The sequence below is a fragment of the Lissotriton helveticus genome, chromosome 2_1 (assembly GCF_964261635.1).
Source record: "Lissotriton helveticus chromosome 2_1, aLisHel1.1, whole genome shotgun sequence".
Taxonomy (NCBI): domain Eukaryota; kingdom Metazoa; phylum Chordata; class Amphibia; order Caudata; family Salamandridae; genus Lissotriton; species Lissotriton helveticus.
This window is the reverse complement of record NC_136059.1, coordinates 279,739,790-279,761,099: the sequence shown is the minus strand read 5'-3', so window position 1 is coordinate 279,761,099 and position 21,310 is coordinate 279,739,790.

Here is a 21,310-nt window from a genome sequence, read left to right as displayed (position 1 = left end):
TGGTAGGGACCGGGTGACACTGCCATCCATAATGTATGTGCTCTGCCACACAAATGGTATTATAAAATTGGATCCACTCACTTTGTATATTTAACTGCCCAGGAAGGTCACTGATGGCGCAGAAATTGCATCAGTGGCATGGAAGTTACATGTCAAATGTATCTAGACCCCCCCCAGATATATTCCAAAAGTGTGTGGCTTCAGGTAGCACTATTGTACTGCAGCAACAAATGGCAGGGAAGAGTGCCTTTGCCGTGCAAGAAAAGCTATTTATATATATTAAATAAGAAATGCCTAAAGTGTGCCTTTTAAGTCCATTAGGCCATGTGCTTAATATATAACTATGTGACAGGGTATCTATTGGGAATAAAAACCACCACCGTGAAAAAGTACACAAAATCTGTTTTCACTGCTTAGGTAAAGATATTGTTTCCATGAACGTACCTAACTACAACTAAAGTATACAAACAGTAATCGATGGAATGCTTGAATTATTCTCAGCCACTGGTAAATACTCATGGTCACATCCCAGCTCATCGTTATTTTTCACACCATGTCACCTCAACTTGGATCCAGCCATATGCAAATTAGTCTTATCCTGCTCCAATGGCAAAAGTCCAGCCTGAGCTGCCAGACCAGGACCTCTCTGAACTAGAACATAAGCAACCCAGGACCGTTTTCACCCCAGTTAGGGCTCGTCCGTCAGTTATTGTGTGGCTCCAGTGTGCACGGGACCCACCTCCCAGCATATAAAAATCCTGCTCCCACCAGAAGTTGCTTATCTATCGATCAGTGATAAAAAGGTAGCCCAGATGTTAAAAAGGCTCCGGTCGGGAGTCCAGGGCACAGAAGCCTCCCAAATGCCTTATTTAAAAAGGATGTCTGTTTCTGGTCTTCCCGCCTAATTCCTCTTATTAATTATGCAATGGTTTCAGACACTATCACAGAATCCTGGCTATCCAGTATCTTTCAGCCTATTTACTACTCAGGGAATGCTCATACCCGTCCAACTACAGCTGAACCACCCTAACAGACGTAGAGGCCAAGATCTATGCCTCAAATTTGCTCATTGACTTGGAGGACTGGGTCTACCATTCAAACATAATCCCAAAAAGCCAGACTGGCTTCAGGGCAGGAATAGCACTCTAACAAATGTGTTGGCTGTTACCCCTCTTGGTTGATCAAGCAACTACCAAATCTGGTAAGCTGTTTTATAGACCTATAAGCCACCTTCGATAAAGGTCCGAGGGCCAAACTGTAGAAAGAAATGGCAAAGTGGGGTGCATCGGCAAAACTGCTTGAGGCTATTATCAACCTATACTCCAACACATGGGTTCGAATTAAGGGGGTCATTACGATGGTGGGAAGTCTGCCACCGCTGGGCCGGCGGTGAGGACCGATGGCCCGGCGGTGGCGGACTTCACGCCATCACCCTGAATATTCTCACCGCCAAATTAGGGTGGCGGTGGGAATGGGAAAGGTACCGCGGTGGACGGTAAGACCGTCCGCAGTGGTCCCTCAAGGCGGGCCTTTTCTGCCCACCTTGAGGGACCAGGTACCATGGGGTAATGGAGGTGGTGCCATGCAAGCACCGCCGTGAGCATTATGATGCCTGTCTTTTGCGGCGGAGTTCCCGCCGCAAAAAGACAGGCGGAGAATGCCTTCGAGGGCCCGTTGTGGGCCCCCGGGAGGTGTGGGCTGCTGCACGTGGGGGTACCTATGGTGCTGCACATAGGTACCCCCTGCATGTGCATGTACAAGGTGGCAGGCACCGCAGGGTGCCTGCCACGTTGTACATACACATGCAGAACTTGTAATTTTACATTGTGGCGGGTGCTGACACCCGCAGCAATGTAAACATACAGGATGCGCCCGCCAGTGTGGCGGGCACATCATAATTCGTTTTGCGGGACCGCCGCACCTATGGTGGGCAGTCCCAAGTCCTCCCGTCATCGTAATCGGCCCCTATGATAGGGGAAGGGCAGAGAACCACGAAAAGAAGATTTATGAACATGGACTCAAAGCAGGGGTATTTAAATATCTTTATGGCCGACCTAGACAGCCACCTGCCCTGATGCAGGTAGATACACCTAAGTTGGGCATGGCACAAATTAGAAGCCTGCAATATGTCAACGATATCGTCCTCCTTATTACAACTCCAACTGGGCTACAGCCGTCTATAGCTCAGCTATTGGGATATACCAACAATCTGTGACTGTGTCTGAATTACAGCAAATCGAAGGTTCTCTGCTTTAGATGTCAAGGTAGCAACTGGTGGCCCAAATTCACTTGGCGGGCAGATGGCAATGTTTTACACTAGGTTAAGCCCTATAAATACCTCAGCGTCAATCTGGATTTCCATGTAACATAGAAATTGCATCTACAATGTAGATGAGCCATCACTAACAAGCTACTGTTTGCATTTAACACCTTGAAACACAAGACATCAAACACCTCGACATCTTATCTTCGTCAGGTCGGGGATCCAAATTCATGCCTTCAATATCTCTTGGCACGGAATTGCTTAAAGATAAAGACGCTGCAACCTTAAACATCTTACAATCGAGCCTCTTTAAAAAACTCTTTGTGATCCAGCTGCATGTCTTGCAATCCTAAATTAGACTTGAGTTTGGTCTGGTTCACCAGGGCCCAACCAGGCAGGGTGCCCTTGTCAACTTCCGCTGGAGGATGGGGCAGGTGAAGTTATTAGCTGGCACACTAATAATGGATGGAAATAGAAAGACAGGCCCACATAAAGAAGTTTGTGTTTTAAGACCTACAGTGCTCCATTGCAGCACCCTGATTAGAAGACGCCTGCCTCACCCCCATGGATTATGCTGCATTTAAACACATCGCAAATAAAACTGCCAAATGTTCATAATTTTTAATTGATAAGGCTCCTGTAGCAAGCAAAGATTATGCATGTGCAGTCATGCCATCATACGCAGCTTGGGGTCCCCAGCCTTATCTATCAGCACACTTCAGAGGCAATGACACACAATCTCATGTTACTTCATCTTGGCGTGTTCACGTCGAAGGTTCTTATGCTCCCCTGGAAACAGCACTTGACCACTTAAGAGTGCCCGCTCTGTGTCCAAAACAACTAGTCTTTACTTCATTTTCTGTGTGTTTACCCAGCCTTCTTAACACACAGACAAAGACTCTTATTATGCCAGTCTCGAAGTGTTCGGCAAATCGTGTTATGTTGACCAGCTGTTATTTCTTTATGGGGGGTTGGGGGGGGCGAGGGAGGGGGGGAGTGTCAGTGCAATTGGCATTTAAGATAGTGATATTCTTGAACCTTGCTGCAGCAGAGCTGAAAAAATCGAGTACATGACTCTTTGACCTTTGGGCCATTTTTGCAGCTTAGCTTAGCTGCAAAATCGGCCCTGTAACAAAATCGTCCGAAACTGGCCATGGCAAACAGCTCGGCCGCTCCCAGGGGGGGCCAGCCGAGCTCTTTGCCAGGGCCAGTTTTGGTTCCCAGTCCGGCCCTGGGTGCAGTGGCAGTCGTGGACTGCTGCACCATGGTCCAACTGCCGCATTACGAGTGAGGCAGTCGGACCATGAGGGGACCGCCAGGTTTCTGTGATCCCCAGCTATGGCACAACATTCATGAGGTTGTAATATGCTTGGCGGTGCTGCTGCAGCACTGCCGAGCATATTTTGAGTTCCCCCCCACCTCACTTTTCACAGCAGTGAACCCTCCGTGAAAAGTAAGGTAGGGAGGAAAGACAGGGGCCCCTTGTGCCTCTGGGCCTGTGGGTACAGGCAGGGGGGTACATGCCGTGTGTTTGCACCCCCTGTTCCAGCACTGCATGGACTTAACAGCATGAGCTGTGCAGGAATGGCCTTCGACATTCCCATTTCCATTACTTTTTGAAAGGCACCCCCATGGGAATGCCAAAGGACAGCCCATCAGACTACAAACATACTTGTAATCTGGCGGGCTGCCGGCAGTGCACTTTAGCTGGAGTGGGGCGGTGGCGTGCCATCCCGCTCCCACAACATCAGAGTCATAATCAGGCCCTAAGGGACACATGCATCAAGGTAATCATTTGCGATTACCAAATGGTGAATTTTAAGGATTCGCTATTTGGTAATCGCAAATGCCTATGCATGAAGGATTCTCAAATTATCTTGCAAATCCTTAACATTCCCTAATAGCAATTTGCAAATGGCGTCTCACTATTAGGGAATGCATTCAGGCCCACAGGAATGAATGGGAATGCATTCGCGATTATCAAATTGGTAATCACAATTTGCGAATGCAAATCCAAGGGTGCCTGGGGGCATAAGGCCCCCCTGAGGCACCCCCAAAAAAGGTGAGTATGCACATGTGTCGCACACACATGCCCTAAGCGGCCCTACGGTAAAATTGCTAGCAAGGACAAATTCTTGATTGGTAAGTACCAGAAAGTGGAGCGCAGAATTCCAACTCCAAAATCATGCAGCCAGTAACGCTGCCGCCATTCCTTCCCCCGTGTGAGTCACAGAAGTGGACACACACGGGGAAGGAATGGCGGCAGCCAATCAAGAATTTGTCCTTGCTAGCAATTTTACCTGAAATTAACCACAGCCGGGATGGAAGTAAAACCGGCGGTGAGCATTTTTCGACGTTTTTTGATAAGCTGCCCTTTAGAGCCCTGACGAAGTCTTGGGTTACTCCCTGACGAAACACGTGTTGGCTGGGCACCTGGAATAAATCTAAACCGAAATAATACTTCTATCAACATCTTGTATTGTGTTTTGTTCTGTGGTTGTTCCAATTATGTACAGTACTCAGACTGTCAACAAACTAACGTGTGCACAGATCATCTGTATCTACTGCAGAAAGCTACTGCATGTGCCAGGTAAGGCCCTAGTCAGCTTGAGCATGCATCATGGCCCAGCAGAAGGATTTAGAATGCTAAAAAGTGACAGAGCGGGTTCATTGAGTGTTTTGGCAGACTTTAGGATTTAAGGAGGATAAATTGGAAATAAGTAAGATAACAGGAAGAAGGGGTGGGAAAATCCAAGCACATTTGTAAGCAGATTAGTTGAGGTATACCCAGACCACGTAGATTTTAGTAGCTTCCTAAAGGTGAGCAAATTAGGCTGCCTTCTAAGGGAAGGAGGTTGGGTTATCCAATAACTGGGATTGCCACCAGAGTGATGCTTTTTTGAGCTAATGAAGTGTTAAAGGCTGATGTTTGCAGGAGGATTGGGTTCTTCCTCCTAATTCCTGTCTCTCCACCTTAGATGGTGACAAGTGCTGCAAGGTAGGGAAGTGTTTTGGCCTTGTGAGCGAGATATACACTTTTGAATTGTGTTCTGGCATCGATGGGAAGCTAGCAAAGCTCCTTTAACAATAGGAAATCATGCACAATTCAGGCAACAATGAAAGCCTGTATTTTCAGTCAGACAAAGTCATGATTGTTTTTTCACCTTCTGGACTTTTATTAGCCAGTGTGTACTCCTCATAAGGCAACTGCATGCTTTATAAATCTATTTTCGTTCATTTTCATTTACTGCACTATGGCCTACTCCATGTGCACCAGAGCTGATTTACTGGTTAAACAATCTAATAATGTGTGGTGCTGCAGTTTTTTATAATGCAAAAACAACAGTTAATGGACAGAATGCAGAACAATATCATACATTCACCCCAATACAGAGATCTAGGCCTAAATCCATCTTTTTTTGCAATCCACACCACCCCAGTTCAGACACGGCCATATGCAAATCAGCCTTGACCCTGTACCTCATGGGAACAGTCCAGCCCGAACTGCCAAGTCATGTCTTTCCTGGACCGGAATCAAGTATCCTAGGACCGGTTTCTGGCTATCTGGCTAGAGTGTGCAAGGAGTCCAGTGAATCCTCTGAGACTTAAGTAGATAATACTAAAAGCTCTATTTGTGGTAGTGTGGTCGAGCAGTTAGGCTTATCAGAGGGATGTGTTAAGCATTTATTGTATACACTCAGGAAATAAATGGTTTTACACACTCAAAGACTGAATCCAGATCAATTGCCTTGTACCAAAAGTTATCTGGTTATTTTATTTCTTGAAAGAAGAAATACTCAGTTGCAGGTAAATAGTACTGTTCAAAGTAGTAATACTTTAAAAAATGCAGTTGGAAAACATTTGCAAGGCAGTAGAAAAGCGTTACAGTCTTTGGAATACTTTTGTATTGTCAATCCGAAACAGTAACAATTGATACTTGAAAAAGATAGACAGCTGTATGTAATAGATAGAATGCAATGCAATCCTAAGGATGGAACACAGCGTAATGCATTAGCAGGTAAGTACCCAGCTTACTCTTCCAGTCTTTTATGGTTTAGAGTCTAGACCAACACTTGGAGGAATGTACTGCACCACTAGTGGAACTAGGGCGGCTGAGTGCAGAGGTCACCGAGCCCAAAGTTAGTCAATGAAGACTGGGGGCACCCGAAGAGGTGTGGGATTCAGTATCTACACTTCAGCGGTTGATACCGGCAATTATATTTACCCTCGAATTCAGCGGAGAGCAATGGAGATGAATGGGATTCAGTAGTAGTCAATACCGTTACCATCGCGGTTGTCATCAGCACTTTCCGAAAGTGGCATTTTTAAACACAGAATTTAAAAACCACCTTCACCAAAAGGTGTGTTATAACTTCTGAGTTCAGAGAACCTAAACTTCATTTTCCTATCTTGTCCCTATTTCAAGTAACACACATAAAAATGTTACAGTGCAACCACAATGATAAGCCTATGGAACAGATAGCCTTACAATAGAGAAAACCGAAATACACAGTATTTCACTATCAGGACATGTTACACACACCAGTACATGTCCTACCTTTCACATATAATGTATCCTGCCATGGCGGTACATTGGGCCTACCTTAGGGGTGCCTTACATGTAAGGAAAGGGAAGGTTTGGGCCTGGCAAGTGGGTGGACTTGCCAGGACAACATGTCAGTTCACAACTGCACGTGCAGACACTACAGTGATAGGTCTGAGACACATTTACAGGGCTGCTCATGTGGGTGGCACAACCAGTTCTGCAAGCCCTCAAGTAGCATTTGATGTACAGTCCCTGGCACACACCATGCACTTTACTAGAGACTTACCAGTAAATGAAATATGCCAATCATGGATAACCAATCATTGTCACAATTTATACAGAGAGCATATGCGCTTTAGCACTGGTCAGCGGTCGTAAAGTGCACAGAATCTTATAGCCAACTAAAACAGGGTCAGAAAACTAGGAGGCAAAAGGCAAAACGTTTGGGGATAAACCTGTCAAAAGGGCCAGGTCTAACAGTAGCTAATGGGCAAATTGCCTTAGGGTGACTACACCCTTAGAATGTCCTCTACATTTGGGGAGGGGGCGTCCCCTTAACCTGATTGGGTCGAATCATTCCATTTAAGATGGAGGATTTGCTAAGGAGGGGCGCAACCTCAGTCAAGGGCACCTTGGGGGTGGCTCTGGCAGAAAAGGGACACACCTCTCCTGATTACTAATTTTCCTGCTGACCTTGCCATCAGACGTGGGGCTTGTTCAAGGGGATGGGCATCTCAACTAGCTGAAGAGGCCCTGGCTTGCATATCAAAGGGCAGGAAGCCTTTAAGGCTTACCAACCAGAATGCTGTTCCGGCTTGGGGGTAGGTGTGAAGCACCTCCACCCCAAGGAGCCTTTGTCCCTGACCCATGAGACCACACTGGCTCCCACCTCGGGGGTCAGAAACATGTCTGTGTGTGGAAGGCTGGTACAGAGCAGTCAGCTGGACACATGGGAGTTGGTCATTTTTCAGGTGACATCTTTACGTTTTGCATTTTGTAAGAAATCCAACACTGGTATTAGTGTGGCTTTATTATGCTGAGGAGTTTGATACCAAATTCCTTTGCATTCAGTAAATCCATCATGGAGCTGTGGAGTTCGTAATTGCAAACTCCCAGCTCATGTATTCAATATGACTCCACTACACGTACAGTGTCCGTGAATGGCACAGACACTGTAGCGGCATATTGCTCATGCAGCTGTGCCGCACCCTGCCTTAGAGTTGTGAGGTCTGCTAGAGGGGTGATTTACCTATGTCACAGGCAGTGGTTGGTGGGCATGGCACAAAGGGATGTGTGCCATGTCAACTCGTAAATTTTGTCTGTACCAAAACACTCAGTCTGTATTGTCAGTGTGTATGTGTTTGGTGAGGGGTCTCTGAGGGTGGTACAATACATGATGCAGCCCTTAGAGACCCTCTCTGGTCACCAGGCCCCTGGTACCACTGGTACTTTTTGCAAGGGACTTACATGTGAGCCAGAGGTGTGCCAATTGTGGAAACAAAGGGTACAGTTTTGGGAAAGAACACAGGCACTGGGAACCTGATTGGCATGGTCCCACTGCACACTCGATCAAAGTGCATCAGATATCAGGCAAAAAGTGGATGGTAAGCATGCAAAAGAGGCTCTTTCCTACAGATACCATACATGTGCAGCATCTATCATGAACATTAGCATACTATTGTAAAAATATATATGGTAATACTAAGTGTGAGATAATACATGTAGCATTATGCAAAAAGACAAAGGGTATATGTCAGAAGTTGGGTGCAATAGATCACACAGGTCTGAAACAATAAGAAATACCAGCACACACATGATAATAGGATTAGCCCACTAGCAGTCTACTTAATTTTAGGCAAACTTGGGAAAACTTTCAAAGGGCAAATAAGCATAATAGATAATAAAACCTTAATAAGTGAAGTGGTTTTTATTTTGTCTATATGCTGACCTCTGCCACCAGTTATGAGGCCAGACTTGATACCAAGACAGGCCCAGACAGTGGCGTAACGCAAAATGATGCACCTCCCCGACCCCCACCTGTAGAACATAATGAGGAACCTCTATTTCTTCCGATCTCTCAGATATCCACTGACCTCACCTGAATTGGGGGACCCCTGAAAGGATGGGGGCGGGACTGTGCCGCATGGACTTGTGCCACACCCCTGCTCCCCGAATGAAATGACGCACAATTTTCCCTTTCTCAATAGCGCAAAGACCAAGCGCTACAACTACAATTCTGCAAATATACCTGTATCTTTCTGCATTCAGTGTTCCATACCAGCCACCAGCAAAGTCATTTAAGGATGCGCATAAACATCCTGCATGTAAGGTATTAGGTGTGCCATCAGTGTTTTCACTTACTTAAAAAAGAAGATAAAACGATGTATTACCTAGTGACAGGTCTGCTTATTATGTGTAAACCTTTGTAAAACTTGACGTATTTGATTTAACAAGATCTTTTGATCAATAAATCCAGCGCTGTTTCTTCAATCCACAGTATACGACGGAGGGCGTAGTTCTGGAATTTACCCTTCCAAACGCTAATACTCTCATTCATAATTCATACTGAGATGCCATTCTGGTGAAACTTTGAAAGTGTAGGAAGGAACAACTTGAAACAAAACCCAAATCTGATCTAATAAACAAATTGCTCTAGTTCACATTCAAAACTGTGTTTATTTAGACCATAAAACGTGTAAAGCAACATGAATTTTCAAATTTAAAACCTTAGTGTCACTAAAATTCCCTACAAAAAGTTTATTTTGCCAGGTCAAAATGGCAGTTGAAACTGCTCACACAGGCACTGCAATGGCAGGCCTGACACATATTTAATCCAGGTAGGTCGCCCCCCCACCGCAGAAGCTCCACCTGCGCTTGTGCCTTGCATCCCTGGTCTCTTTGCTGCCCATCCCTGGGCGCTATTTTTCCTCACCTCCCCCCTGTGCCCATAGCTCACTTGACCGCCGCTGCTGCCCCTGCGGCCCTGCCCCCCGCGCCCATTCGCTTTCCCCTGTCTCCCGCCTCCCAGCTGCTCCTCCCTCCCAGCTCCCCTTTAAATGGCGGAAGCTGCGCAGCCGCGCCGCTGGCACGCCGAAGGCAAGCCCGTCTGCGCCTGGACCGCGCCCAGCGCCAGAATCCCTGGACCCCACGAACGCCACGCCACGACACCAGACCCCACTACGACGCCAGCAGTCTCCACGCACTCAACACCGGCCGTAACCACACCTGCTTCCAAACTACCCTGAAACTGACCCACGGACCCTTCTACTGCCGCACCTGCAGCTTCACCTGCGACAGAACCACCAAACCTCCAAGGACTGGACCCAACCACCACCGCTGCATACTCTTCAACACCCGCTTCGCACGAAAACACGCCGTTGAGCTCTGGGATCTGCTCGACACCTCCGCCCCAGATGTGGCCTTCCTGACTGAGAACTGGTGGAACGACTCCTCGACATCGCCATAGCCATCCCGGGCGGCTACAAGATCACCCGCAGGGATCGCGCCAACGGAATCAGAGGAGAAATAGCCATCGTCCACAAGTCCACCCTCAAGGTCGCCACCCACGCAGACGACACCCTCAGCACCGCCAAACACCTGCACTTCCGGATCCACACAGACCCCAACACCACCATCAGAGGAACACTCATCTACAGACCCCCCCGGACCCCAGGCTCAGTTCAGCGACTCCATCGCCGACCTCGTCAGCACCCACACGCTCGCCTACACGGACTACATCCTCCTCGGGGACCTGAACTTCCACCTCGAGAGCAAGAACTACGCCAACTCCGCCACCCTGATCAACAACCTCGCCAACCTCGGCCTCAAACAACTCGTCACCACACCCACCCACGCCGCCAGCCACACGCTAGACCCCGTCTTCTCCACAGGCACCCACGTCGACCACACCACCGAACTCCACTGGACCGACCACCGCTTCATTAATTTCATGTTCAAGAAACCAACCACGCACCACCACAACCCACAGCTGCCTCGCCGCTGCTGGAGCAAAGTCACTGAAGACTGGCTGATCACCACCCTGAACCGACCCACCGACCCCACCAACCCAGATGCCGCAGCCCGCAACCTCAGACAGTGGATCGACGACTGCGCCAACACCCTCGCCCCGCTCAAGAAACCCACAGCCACGCCAGAAAGAGAGCCACCTGGTTCACCGACGAGCTCCAGACCTCCAAACGTGCATGCCGGAAACTGGAGAACAAATGGCTCCACGAACGCACACCGGAAAACCACGCAGCCCACAAGGACGCCACCCGCTGACACCACCACCTCATCAGATTAGCCAAGAGATCCTCCTTCAAAGACCGCTTGGGCAACAACGCACACGACAGCAAAGAACTCTTCAGCATCGTAAAGGAACTCTCCAACCCCAGCGCCAACGCCAACGACATCCCGCCCTCACAAGAACTGTGCAACTCACTAGCCTTCTTCTTCCACTGCAAGATCGCTGACATCCACGACAGCTTCAACTCCACAACCGCCCCGACTATGCCAGACTCCACCTCCCCTGTGAAGACCACCAGCGCCATTCGCCTGACCTCCTGGTCCAACGTCAACGACGACGAGACACGCAAGGTCATGAACTCCATCCAATCAGGATCTCTGTCAGACCCATGCCCACACCACGTATTCAACAAAGCAGAAGCAGCCATCGCACCCCAACTACAGAAGGTCATCAACATCTCCTTCGAAACAGCGACATTCCCGGAAGGCTGGAAGAATGCCAAAATCAACGCCCTCCTCAAGAAGTCCAAGGCAGACCCCAAGGACCTCAAGAACTTCTGGCCCATCTCCCTGCTCCCGTTCCTGGTAAAGGTCATCGAGAAAATTGTCAACAGGCAATTGGCCCGCCACCTGGAAGACAACAACATCTTGGACCCGTCCCAGTCCGGATTCAGACGAAATCACAGCACCGAGACAGTCCTCATCGCCGCCACAGACGACATCAGGTGTCAACTAGACAACGGCGAAACATCAGCCCTCATCCTCCTGGACCTGTCGGCCGCCTTCGACACAGTCTGCCATCGCACTCTAAAGACACGCCTCCGAGAAACCGGAATCCAAGAGAAGGCCCTTGACTGGACCACGTCCTTCCTTTCCAGCAGAACCCAGAGCGTCCGCCTCCCACCCTTCCGATCCGAAGCCATCAACATCATCTGCGCCGTCCCCCAGGGCTCATCCCTCGGCCCAACGCTGTTCAACATCTACATGGCCCCCTCGCACAAGTGGCCCGCCATCACGACCTCAACATCATCTCCTACGCCGGCGACACCCAGCTCATCCTCTCCCTCACCAAGGACCCAAACACCGCCAAAATGAACCTCCATGAGGGAAAGAAGGTCGTCGCCGACTGGATGAGGAGCAACCGTCTGAAGCTGAACTCGGACAAGACGGAGGTACTCATCCTCGGACCCACCCCCTCAGCCTGGGACAACTCCTGGTGGCTGACCACACTGGGAACAGCACCAACACCCACCGATCATGCACGCAACCTAGGATTCATCCTCGACTCCTCCCTCTCCATGGCTAAGCAGGTCAACGCCGTCCGCATGCTCCGCAGGATCTACAAGTGGATCCCGACCGAAACAAGAAGAACAGTGACACAGGCCCTCGTCAGCAGCAGATTGGACTACGGCAACGCACTCTACGCAAGAATCCCAGCCAAACACCTTCGACAACTACAACGCATCCAAAACGCCTCCGCCCGACTGATCGTCAACGTCCCCCGCCACAGCCACATCACCCCCCCCGAGAGACCTACACTAGCTCCCCGTCGACAAGAAGATCACCTTCAAGCTCCTCACCCACGCACACAAAGCCCTCCACAATGCCGGACCAGCCTTCCTTAACAGCAGACTCAGCTTCTACATCCCCACCCGCCAGCTCCGCTCCGCCAGCCTCGCCCTCGCCGCTGTCCCTCGCATCCAACGAACTACCTCCGGCGGCAGATCCTTCTCCTACCTCTCCGCCAAGACCTGGAACACCCTCCCTACCCACATACGGCAGACCCAAGACCTACTCGCCTTCAGAAGACTCCTCATGACTTGGCTCTTCGAGCAGTAGCAGTACCCCCCTCCCCTCAGTGCCTTGAGACCCTCACAGGTAAGTAGCGCACTCTACAAGTACTCTGATTGATTGATTTACAGGACTACTTAAGTGGGTGGTACAACTAGTGCTGCAGGCCAACTAGAAGCATTTAATTTACAGGCCCTTGGCACGTGGTGAAAGTTATTAGGGGCTGGTAAGTAACTTAAATATGCCAATCGCGTATAAGCCAATTCTACCATGTTTTAAGGGGAGAGCACAATTACTTTAGCCTTGGTTAGCAGTGGTAAGGTGCACAGAGTCCTAAATCCAACACAAATTAATTCAGCACAGTCAGTCAGTCTTAAGGCAAAATGTTAGGGGGACCAAGCCAAGGATACCAGGTCTAACAGTTATATTGACTATCTTCAAGGTATGAGCTAGTACATGAAGCAAGCAGGTTTTAGCTTTCATCAGTGAAAGCCATGCCAATGCTCTATCAAGTATCTGGGCTCATTCACCTTGGGAAGACATGCAAATGTAAATAAGTAAGTAATTGGCACAGCACAGATTTGTCACAATCTTGGCAAGTTGTTTCTACTTCATAATAAAAATCTCTGAAGTTGCACAAATAGGTATATTGTGAGTACAGATGTTCGCACGCAACTCTGGCACACTCCAGTGTGATTAGTGATTCTAGATTTGATGAGTCGTTGTTGTTTGAATTGGCACTAAGTGGTTGATTACGATAGCGGTGAGACCGACACCGACGTGCTGCTGGTGTTAGTCCCACCGACATCTCTGACCGCAGTCCTCCCACCACATTAGGATGCGGTTGGTTGGACCTCATTGGCCCAGGGACCGACCAACAGCTTCCAGTGGGCTCAAGGAGCCGGTCGGGGAGTACGTCCAATCGCAGTCCCCACAATGGACTGCTGTGGGGATTACGATCTAACTTTCTGCCAGCCATTTCACATCAATTCTTCTGACATGAAAAGGCTGAGAGAAAGGCTTTTTTGGGGCCCCTAGCAGGACTCCTGTCCCCGTTGGCCCTCCGTCATGGGCCCTGTGGGGCACCTGTGGTGCCTTCCTAAACCGAATGGTGCCTGCCACAGGTTGCAGGGATGTTTGAAAATATACCTCTTTGCGTTGGGGCTTGTACTGCGGCCCTTTTCCGGGCTGCTGCACAAGCCTCAATACAAAGAGGCATGTTTCTGACCGCCTCCATGGCGGTTGGATCCTAATTTGGTGGGCAGGACCACCGACTACCTGTTGGTCGGTTCTGTTTCAGCCAACAATGACAGTCGGACGCTCGTCCGACTGCCATCGTAATCGGCCCCTAAGTATTATTAGAAAGGTCACTCAATATGCAACTAAATTGTGAAATGTCCCCTGGGTCAGCAGATTGTTTCATAGAATAGCCCAGTGGGTGATTTACAATGGCCAACAAATACACAGTGCAATGACAATTAAACTTGAGATGGAACAGATTGTCGTTTGCAAAAAGGCCAATGCAGTGCATGCTGCAATAAACCTCTCCCAAGGTCCATCAAAGTTGGAAGTATACTACAGTTACATTTAATCTAAGTATTAAGGTCCTTAAGGAGCATTCAGGAAGAAATTATTTTTACTGACTGCACACCTCATAAAGCTGCCTCAGAGCTACATGGAAGTGGTAGCAAGAATAGAAGCCATGTAAGCAATTCCATGTATTAAATATCCAAAGGTGACCACCCATGTCCTAGGATCATTGTATTTTTGATGGTGATCAAGGAGATGGACCAAGCATAAGGATGAGAATTTGTCATAGGTACTCTCTTGTGAAGATAGCTACATGGAAAAGCTTTAGCCTAATAATAGATGATCTATCTAAGGCATCTGACTGAAGAGGATGGAGGGCTTCGAGGATAGTGCTTAATTGAAAGTCCCTAGGGTGTCAAGAAAAGAAGGGTTTTCATATGTTTTCTGAACAAGAAGTTCTCACCGAATCGTAAGGAGAGAGGTAAAGATTTCCATAAAGTTGAGCCCTGAAAGGGCAAGTTTCTGCCACCAAATCTCTAGTTTGTATGGAATTACCAATAATTAATAAATTGATCTGCCACATTTCCTTCTATAATCTTAACAGTTGAACTTACTATTGCTATAAGACAATAGTTAAACAGGTTTCATTTAACTTCCTTCTTGAACAAGGGGACCAACATGTTTCTGACATGTTTAAAAGAATATCTGAGATATGAGACCATACAGAATGTTCGTGTAGAACCTTGTTACTTTTCTTTAGTCTCCTTGTCTACTATGATACAAGACAGGTGGAACTGGAAAGGGGTGCATAAAAAAGCCATCTAAGTAACCAAGAAAACATTCCTGAGTAACATCACAGTGGCATATTTAGACCCTTCTAAATAAAAATAGATATGATGCTTACTGTCCAGCCTAGGTGGTCCACAGCAGAGGTAAAGCAATAGAACGAACATTGTCAATTGATATCAACTGTCAGGTTGTGAAGCCTACAAAGCAGAGGTACTTAGAGGTCAAAATAGCGAACCCTCTGATACCGCTTGTGAAAAAGTTGAACACTAGTGGAAGTGAGTGATAGTCCTCTTCAAGTAATAATGGCTCTATTCCTTACTAGGCCCAATTAGGTCTCAATAATTTAAACCTGAGCTCAACTCTTCGTAGCTATAACACATAGCAGACAGGCTTAACTTAGGAGAAGAGTGTAAAGCCTTCATTGGTACCTAACACAGTTCATAAGTAGAAAACACAACACAATACAAATCCCACTCCAATTTATAAAAAGAGAGAATATGTTAATGAGCAGCAAATAGACAGCAAAATTACAAACATTAGGTATAAGGAAAAGGAAATATGTTTTTTCAACATTTAAAAGGGTTTCTAGTAGCAAAAAGCGCATAGCCAACTTCGATGACTAGGGTCAAAGTCAAAAGTTAAAGCCAGCCATGATGTGTAGCGCTGGTCAGATAAAGGTCCCAGGTTCGGTCAGGTGGAAAGTTTTACATCCTGACTTAGTCTCTGAATAGAAGACATAGGCTCTGTCTGGGATCGGTTCCATAAGGACAGATAGCCATCAGACGAAGTCCCAGTGAAACTGTTGACTTTTGATGGGAAAGATCTGAGTGGTAGAAGAAACTTCACCCAAGAAAGGTCCCTCGCCAGACAGATTCTTTTGGCTCCTTCGCCCGGTGAAGTTATTTTACCTTTGGACTTAGAAACTTGTCTGAAAGCCAGGATCCTTTCAGCAGGGCAAACTAGCAATGTGAGGTCGACTGACAGTGTGACATTGGCGTCTGCGGCTTGATAGCTCTTCGGTGGCAAACTCTGGGTATTTTGTAAAAATCCTTGAAAACATTTCTAAGTCCCAGGTTTTAGGGTTAAGCAGGAGGCGTACACTCTGACACTTATCCCAGGGCCCACAAATTGGGTGTCAGGACTCACTTCAGGGGAAGCACCCAGCAGGTTTTATGGCAAGTCCAGTTGGAACTGGTCAGCTGGGCTCTTCAGAAAAGTGGGCTTCTTGCAGGTTTTGTGTTCCTGTAGCTTACCAGGAGGCTAGCCAATTGGTTCTTGGAGTCCACGCTTCTGTCCTGTGTTCAAGTGGGAGCAGGTTCAGCCCTTGGGTTTCTCTCCACAGGTTACAGTTACAGTAGGTGCAGTCCTCTTTCTGAAGTCCAAAGTGTTCAGCAGGTCCAGTCAATCTTCTGACTTCCTCAGGCACAGCAGTGTTTTGAAAAAAGTATCCAGGGGTGCCACTTTTATGCCTAACACTAGTTTAACGCCTTAACGGTGGCCGCGATTTGCGGAAGTGGGCGGGGCCGCGCTGGGGGAGGTAGTGCTGCCGTCGGCCGACGGCAGCATGAAATGGGTTACGGGTGGGGAAGACTCTCTATACAATTGGGAAAAAGTTCCCATGAGCAACCCTACCTCCTTTGCGTCGTTTCCTAGGGGGTTGGCCTTACAAAATCACACTGTGCTCTGCCAGAATCCAATATGACAGAATCTTTCTTTCCCGGGCCAGAGCTCTGGGTTCGTCCTTGAGATGTGCCTAGGGAAATGTGAAACTCCACCTTCTAAAAACAGTTCTGGAACAGGGTTTTTTGCCCACTAGAATTGGTGCTACTCTGGCTATTTGGACAATGACTGGGGTAGTCCTAGGTGTGGGTTACATCTTACTATGATAAGGGATGCCCCTTTGATGCTTGCACAGTTGATGGTCACATTCTGAGGCCTTCCTGTCAGGAGGAGGTCACACCTCCTACCAGCTAAGACCCTTTTGTTTCCTTTCCTGTGAGTCATTCACACCTCCCAGCAGGCTGCCAGGTGACAGTTAGGGATTGACTCTGAAAATGCTGCTGGAGGCATTAAGTGGGAAAATGCTAACTTTAAATAAGAGGCATTTTCAAAATAGTGATTTAAAATTCAACTTGACTGTCAGATGAGATTTTAAGTTTCTATTAAGTAATCGTTTAGCCATGTTTCTTGATAATCCCAAACAGAACGTATGCATTATAAGTTGCTATAATGCTTCTCTATGTGAGAGCCAGGCCTGCCACATTAACCAAGCATTGGCAAAGCCAATAGGTTTTGCCTGTGCAAGATCTATTGGTTGTCATTTTTTTACATGTTGCACAGCAGTGCAAGCTTTTTTTAACTTAAAGTCATGTTGCACTGCTGTTAGTGCCGCTGAATAGCATGTAAAAAAAAAATATTGACAAAGACAATAGATTTTGCATAGGTGAAACCTTTTGGCTTTGCCAATGCTTGTTCAAATTCGCTTCACTTTGAAAGCGGACCTTTAAAGGGATGGTTTTGGTGGTTTTCATGGTTAGATGCATGGCATACATCTTGTGACAGTTACTGTTGCCAGTGTAGTGGGCCAAGTAGACGTGGTCTGCTGTTTGTGTCGGCGCAGGGCATAGGCTGTCGAAGAAGGAGGACGCTGACCAGCAGGCTGAGGACTAATCATTAAGGCCAGTACAGTGGGATCTGCGAGGGTCAAAAGGTTCATGTCAACACAAGTGCTGTTTGCGTTCTCTCATGCTCAGTATAATGTGTGGTCGTGTCTGACACAGCAACTTGTTGACACGAAAAAAAAGCAGTTGAACACACCAAAAGGAAGAAGTACTTGGTCCATGCTCCTGAGAAAACACAAATACATGATGAGCAACAAAGTGAGACAGGAAACCTACAGGAAATCGCATGCAGTAGCCAATGGAAAGCAAGGAAATGAGAGTGACAAGAAAGCCAACAAATGGTAAATAATGGGAAGGCTGCAAATCCCTTTTCATTTTTTTTTATGTATAATAGATTTCGCTAGCACAGTGCAAGTCCGGTGCAGGCGAAACCTAAAAATGACATTGTCGATTTTTCACTGCCAGGATTTGTAAAACTTCAGAACACATATCCTGCTGTTTAAATACCATGCACCTTTCCCTATGGGCATTTAGGGCCTAATTTAGGTTGACTTATAAGTATTAAAAAGGAAAGTTTAGGCCTGCTAAAAGCGTGAGTTTACCAGGTCAAAATAGCAGTTTTAAAGCTACAATGCTAGGCTGCTGTGACACACCTAGAGTCTTGTTTTAAAAGGTCACCTTAATGGTAGCATGAATAGTGCTGCATTCCACTAGTGCCATTTAACTTACAGGCCCTGGGTACACAAGATACCATATACTAGGGACTTACAGGTAAGGTAAATACGTCAATCAGGTATTAGCCAGTTGTACACTTATTTTATGTATCAGAGCACATTCACAGGGTGCTGGATGACAGCACCCTAGTGATTAGAGTCCATACACCAGCAATAAATTGTAGCAAAAAGTGGAGGGTGACCATGCAAAAGGGGCATTTTCTTACACCATTATTTAAGGGATTCAAGGCTCTTCAAGTACACAAAGGTGTAAGTTCTCCAGTTGATGGCTATCAGTCCAAGGTGGAATATCAGCCAAAGCCATCCTATTAACCACTGGTTCTGACTCACAAGACCAACAAACGTTCAGAATGTGCTGAAGTGACTGTAGAATATATGAAGTTGGTCTTTAAAGATGATAGGCACACACTCATCATGCTGGATGAAGTAATTCAGACAACCAGCCATGTGATTGTCTAGTTAGACCCATGGCTACCCCGAGAAAACTGCTAAAAGGCATACATTGTAAAACAACTGCCACTTTAAAGCAGAGGACAAAAAGTAACATCAGTCATGAGCTGTCAGTGTCCGCAGAGAACCTGCTGCTCAATGGAAGCTGCACGATTGTACTATGAAAGTTATTTAGAGTTTGATGGGCGGAATGCTTTGTCAAAAACATGGTGAATGACCCGTCCACAGTATTATTAGTGCATTGTAGCCTGTGGCACTTGTAATATGGTGAATAGGATATCCTCCACATATTGATGTAGGACCCCTTCACCCAAACTCTAATTAAGGCCATATGGGCCAGAAATACTAAAAATATTTACAGTCGCAAACAGTCAAAATCACTATTCACAACCGCAAAAATGTTTAGGAATCAGTAAAACTTACCGACTCCTAAACATTTTTGCAACTTCATACTGATATGATATTTGGAAGGGGTGTGTTGTAGGCGTCCCTTCCAAATACTGGATCAGTATGTGATTTATAAATGTTTTGCCAGTGAAATTTGGTTGCAAAATATGAAAAAATTACAGACTCCTGCATTGGGGTGGTAAGCCATTGGTATAAAGGAATGGGGTACCCTTGAGATCTCCTACCCTTTGTAAATGTAAAAGCAAAGTTTGTTGAAGAATAAACAAACTTTTTTTTTAAAGTAAACTTTCTTTTTTAAATGTAGCCCATTCCCTTTAAGGAAAATGTGCTGCATTTCAAAAATAGTTTACTTTAGTTATAGGTGATCACAGACATGGTGGTCTGCTGGCCATTACAGGCCATGATCCCTATAATGGCTACCAATCTAAGTGAGTCACAATTAGCAACCCATCTCATTAATATTCATGAAGTAGGTCGGATTACAACCCACTCCAAATTGGAATTTCACAAACTAATCTGATATGCATTGACTGATTCGTAAAATTCAACACTGGTCACAAATTGCAACCAGTTTTTTGTGACCAGCATTTAAGTCATGTGGCCCCAAGAGCTGTAGCCGTGAGAACATTGCACTTGGCATTTGCTGGCCAACCGTTCTACAGAAGTTAAGATACAGCAAAGAAGAATAGGAGATGTATGAATGCCTCACTGTATAGTCTCCCTGTCGTGTTAGATGAGTGTTTTAGTCTGTCTTGGATTTTCCTCAAACAGCACATTCCCAAAGCGTCAGTGCTGGTTCTTCCCCTGATGTGCACTGTGTTGTGTGCCATTTGGAAGTGATAGAGTGGATCTGAAAAGATCAAGATGTACTGCAGAAGAGAGCCGTACTGTTATTGCTGCTCTCAATTTATAAGCCACAGCAGAGTCTTGTAACTAGTTAAAGAAGTTATTCAAAATTGCATTCCTTTATGTCATTGTTTAGCTGTACAATTTATTCTGGTACTTGCGGTTTTGTTTCCTTCAACTTTATAAGTACAGTGATATAAGAAGCAGATAATGACTTGTGGATGAGCCATTAATGCAAGGCATGGCATAATTCAGAAAGGATGTGATACTTCTTGTTAGATTTGGGGGTCTCTTAGTTGGCAGAGGTAGGTACCTGTGACCAAGTAGGGAACCGTGCATCTAGTCAGGGTAACGGGGTACACTCCTAAAATGACCTCTGCTCACCCCCCTTGGTAGCTTGGCATGAGCAGACAGGCTTATCTCAGAGGCAGTGTGTAAAGCATTTATGAATACATACAGTAACCCAGTGACAACACTACAGGGGGACACCACACAAGTTGTAGTATAAATATAAGTATTTTTATGTAGACTTAACACAAGACCACAAACGACAAAAATCTACAATACTGTACTTTAAAAATGGTAGAAATAGCTTAGTTCTCTTTAGATGATAAATGCAACACTTTATGTTCAATGTACCTTTGAATGCGTAACGCTATACAACAAAAGAGTTGCAGGGAAGGTGATGCGTTGGTTCCTCACACTCAAGATCGGTGATGCGTTGGTTCCCTACTGCTGCGTAGGGGACGGTGATGCGTCGGGTCTTCTCTGCATGGGGAGGTGATGCGTCGGTTTCTTACTGCGCTTCCATAGCGGTGCGACCCGCAACGCCGTGATGCGATGAAGATCCGGTGCAATGAAACAAAATGGCATCTTTGTCTTGATGCAACAATGATGCGTGCACGCCCGACGGCCTTGCGGTGACTCAATGAATCTTCTGAGCCGCGACAGGCCCTGCGAAATGCTTCTCCGGTGATGCGAGGCGCTACGGTGATGCTATGCGACAGCGGGACACCCTTCTTCAGTGATGCGACGACAGCTGCTGCGGCGGCGACACACTTCTTTGGTGATGCAATGGCGTCTGCTG